Raw genomic sequence first — 4,892 nt, forward strand, 5'->3', positions numbered from 1 at the left:
ATACTGTGACATAGAGGATTCCATACTTTCTTGTTCTCTTCTCTTTCATATGAGCAGGAGCAAAAATAAAGGCATACTTGTTCAAGATGATCCTGAACCTAAAAGGACCTTGAAGAGAAAGCTAAGAGAAGCTAAAGCACAATTCTCTCTAGAGGGCCTAACAGAGCTTTTCAAGGAAGAAGAAGCCATGGCAGCCGAAAACAACAATGCCAACAATGCAAAGAAGGTGCTCGGTGACTTTACTGCACCTACTCCCGACTTCTATGGGAGAAGCATCTCAATCCCTGCCATTGGAGCAAACAACTTTGAGCTTAAGCCTCAATTAGTTTCTCTAATGAAACAGAATTGCAAGTTTCATGGACTTCCATTGGAAGATCCTCATCAGTTCTTAGCTGAATTCCTACAATTCTGTGACACTGTCAAGACCAATGGGGTTGACCCTGAAGTCTACAGACTTATGCTCTTCCCTTTTGCTGTAAGAGACAGAGCTAGGACATGGTTAGACTCACAACCTAAAGAAAGCCTGAACTCTTGGGAAAAGCTAGTCAATGCCTTCTTGGCAAAGTTCTTTCCACCTCAAAAACTGAGTAAGCTTAGAGTGGAAGTCCAAACCTTCAGACAGAAGGAAGGTGAATCCCTCTATGAAGCTTGGGAAAGATACAAGCAATTGATCAGAAGGTGCCCTTCTGACATGCTTTTAGAATGGAGTATCATAGGAATCTTCTATGATGGTCTGTCTGAACTGTCCAAGATGTCATTGGACAGCTCTGCTGGAGGATCTCTTCATATGAAGAAGACGCCTATAGAAGCTCGGGGACTCATTGAAATGGTTGCAAATAACCAATTCATGTACACTTCTGAAAGGAATCCTGTGAATAATGGGACAACTCAGAAGAAGAGAGTTCTTGAGATTGATACTCTGACTGCCATATTGGCTCAGAATAAAATATTGACCCAACAAGTCAATATGATTTCTCAGAGTCTGTCTGGAATGCAAACAGCAACAGGCAGTACTAAGGAAGCTTCCTCTGAAGAAGAAGCTTATGATCCTGAGAACCCAGCAATAGAAGAGGTGAATTACATGGGAGAACCCTATGGAAACACCTACAATCCTTCATGGAGAAATCATCCAAATCTCTCATCGAAGGATCAACAGAGACCTCAACAAGGTTTCAACAACAATAATGGTGGAAGAAACAGGTTTAGCAATAGCAAGCCTTTTCCATCATCTTCTCAGCAACAGACAGAGAATTCTAAGCAAAGCCACTCTGACTTAGCAACCAATGTCTCTGATCTAATCAAAACCACTCAAAGTTTCATGACTGAAATAAGGTCCGTTAGAAATTTGGAGGCACAAGTGGGTCAGCTGAATAAGAAAATTACTGAACTCCCTCCTAGTACTCTCCCCAGTAATACAGAAGAGAATCCAAAGAGAGAGTGCAAGGCCATAAACACATCTCACATGGCCGAACCTGGAGAGGAGGAAGAGGCAGAGATCTCCACTGAGGAAGACCTCAATGGACATCCACTGGCCTCCATGGAGTTCCCTGATAAGGAACCATGGGAATCTGAGGCTCACATAGAGACCATAGAGATTCCATTGAATTTACTTCTACTATTCATGAGCTCTGATGAGTATTCTTCCTCTGAAGAGGATGAAGATGTTACTGAAGAGCAAGTTGCTAAGTATCTTGGAGCAATCATGAAGCTAAATGCCAAGTTATTTGGTAATGAGACTTGGGAGGATGAACCCCCCTTGCTCATCAAAGAACTGGATGACTTGACTAGGTAGAGATTACCTCTGAAGAGACAAGATCCTGGAAAGTTCTCAATACCTTTTGCCATAGGCACCATGACCTTTGAGAAGGCTCTGTGTGACCTAAGGTCAAGCATAAACCTCATGCCTCTCTCTGTAATGGAGAAGCTAGGGATCATTGAGGTACAAGCTGCAAGAATCTCACTGGAGATGGCAAACAATTCAAAGAAACTGGCTTATGGACTTGTAGAGGATGTCTTGGTAAAGGTTGAAGACCATTACATCCCTGCTGATTTCATAATCCTAGAGACTGGGAAGTGTATGGATGAATCCATCATCCTTGGCAGACCCTTCCTCGCCACAGCAAAAGCTGTGATTGATGTTGACAGAGGAGAATTGATCATTCAAGTGAATGAAGAATCCCTTGTGTTTAAAGCTCAAAGATATCCCTCTGTAACCATGGAGAGGAAGCATGAAGAGCTTCTCTCAATACAGAGTCAAACAGAGCCCCCACAGTCAAACTCTAAGTTTGGTGTTGGGAGGTTCCGACATTGCTCTGAACATCTGTGAGGCTCCACGAGAGCCCACTGTCAAGCTATTGACATTAAAGAAGCGCTTGTTGGGAGGCAACCCAATCTTTAATTATATATGTTAAATTTCTATTTTCTTTTCTTATTTCATGTTTTCTGTAGGTTGATGATCATGTGAAGTCACAAAAAACAATTGAAAAAGCAAAAACAGAAGGAAAAATAGTATTAAAAAACACCCTGGAGGAGAAACTTACTGGCGTTTAAACGTCAGTAAGGGTAGCAGAATGGGCATTAAACGCCCAGCCTAGTACCATTATGGGCGTTTAACGCCAGAAATGGGCACCAGATTGGCGTTTAACGCCAGGAATGGGCAAGAAGCTGGCGTTAAACGCTAGAAATGGGCAGCAGCCTGGCGTTTAACGCCAGGATTGGCAGAAAGGGGCATTTTTGCACGCCACTTGGTGCAGGGATGAGATATCCTTGACACCTCAGGATCTGTGGACCCCACAGGATCCCCACCTACCCCACTTCTCTCTCTTCTTCACCCATTCACCAATCACCTCAATACGTTTTCCCCAAAAACCCCTCACCTATCAAATCCCACCATTCTCTTCACCACTCACATCCATCCTTCATAAAACCCCACCTATCCCACCATTCAAATTCAAACCACTTTCCCACCCAAACCCACCCATAATGGCCGAACCATACCCCCTCTCCACTCCTATATAAACCCATCTTCGCTCCTTCATTTTCACACAACATACACACTACCTATCCCCCTTGGCCGAAACACGAAGCCCCCTCCATCTCCTCTATTTCTTCTTCTTCTACACTCTTATTTCTTCTTTTGCTCGAAGACGAGAAACCTTCTAAGTTTAGTGTGGTAAAAGCTAAAGCTTTTTTTGTTTTTCCATAACCATTAATGGCACCAAAGGCCGAAGAAACCTCTAGAAAGAGGAAAGGGAAGACAAAAGCTTCTACCTCCGAGTCATGGGAGATGGAGAGATTCCTCTCAAGGGTGTATCAAGACCACTTCTATGAAGTTGTGGCTAAGAAGAAGGTGATCCCCGAGGTCCCTTTTAAGCTCAAAAAGGGCGAATATCTGGAGATCCGACATGAGATCCGAAGAAGAGGTTGGGAAATTCTCACCAACCCCATTCAACAAGTCGGAATCTTAATGGTTCAAGAGTTCTATGCCAATGCATGGATAACCAAGAACCATGATCAAAGTGTGAACCCGGACCCTAAGAACTGGCTTACAATGGTCCGAGGGAAATACTTGGATTTTAGTCCAGAAAATGTAAGGTTGGCATTCAACATGCCTATGATGCAAGGAGATGCACACCCCTACACTAGAAGGGTCAACTTTGATCAAAGGTTGGACCAAGTCCTCATGAAAATTTGTGAAGAGGGCGCTCAATGGAAGAGAGATTCAAGAGGGAAGCCAGTTCAACTAAGAAGGCATGACCTCAAGCCCGTGGCTAGGAGATGGTTGGAGTTCATCCAACGCTCAATCATTCCCACTAGCAACCGGTCTGAAGTTACTATAGACCGGGCTATCATGATCCATAGCATCATGACTAGAGAGGAAGTAGAAGTTCATGAGGTTATCTCCCAAGAACTCTACAAGGTGGCGGACAAGCCCTCTACCTTGGCAAGGTTAGCCCTCCCTCACCTCATTTGTTACCTCTGCAATTCAGTTGGAATTGATATAGAGGGAGACATTCTCATTGATGAGGACAAGCCCATCACTAAGAAAAAGATGGAGCAAAAGAGAGAACCTCACCAAGAGCGTGAGGAATTTCCTCATCATGAAATCCCTGAGATGCCTCAAGGGATGCAATTTCCTCTATAAAACTATTGGGAGCAAATCAACACCTCCCTAGGAGAATTAAGTTCCAACATGGGACAACTAAGGGTGGAGCACCAAGAGCATTCCATCTTCCTCCATGAAATTAGAGAAGACCAAAGAACCATGAGAGAGGAGCAACAAAGGCAAGGAAGAGACATTAAGGAGCTCAAGCACTCCATAAGATCTTCAAGAGGAAGAACAAGCCGCCATCACTAAGGTGGACCCGTTCTTTAATTTTCTTGTTCTTTATTTTCTGTTTTTTGAAAATTATGCCTTATGTCTATTTATGTTTGTGTCTTTATTACATGATCACTAGTGTCTAAGTGTCTATGCCTTAAAGCTATGAAAATGAATCCATCACCTTTCTTAAATAAAGAGTGTTTTAATTGAAAAGAAAAAGAAGTGCATGAATTTCAAATTTTAAAACAGTTTAGTTATTTTGATATGGTGGCAATACTATTGTTTTTCTGAATGAATGCTTGAACAGTGCATATTTTTTAATTTGTTGTTTAAAGAATGTTAAAAATTGTTGGCTCTTGAAAGAATGATGGGAAAAGGAGAAATGTTATTTGACAATCTAAAAAATCATAAAATTGATTCTTGAAGCAAGAAAAAGTAGTGAAAAGCTTGCAGAAAAAAAAATATATATGCAAAAAAAAAGAGAGAGAAAAAGAAAAAGCAAGCAGAAAAAGCCAATACCCCTTTAAACCAAAAGGCAAGGGTGATAAAAAGGATCCAAGGCTTTGAGCAT

General features: G+C 42.2%; 1 non-coding gene across 1 annotated transcript; it reads right to left on the reverse strand.

Annotated features, from left to right (window-relative positions):
- Nucleotides 1-589: 589 nt before the first annotated feature.
- LOC112752664 (small nucleolar RNA R71) lies at nt 590-697 on the reverse strand. The gene has a single exon (XR_003177089.1). It is a non-coding gene; the product is annotated as a small nucleolar RNA R71 (small nucleolar RNA).
- Between the last annotated feature and the right edge of the window lie 4,195 nt (nt 698-4,892).

Source organism: Arachis hypogaea, chromosome 15, assembly GCF_003086295.3.
Source record: "Arachis hypogaea cultivar Tifrunner chromosome 15, arahy.Tifrunner.gnm2.J5K5, whole genome shotgun sequence".
Classification (NCBI taxonomy): Eukaryota; Viridiplantae; Streptophyta; class Magnoliopsida; order Fabales; family Fabaceae; genus Arachis; species Arachis hypogaea.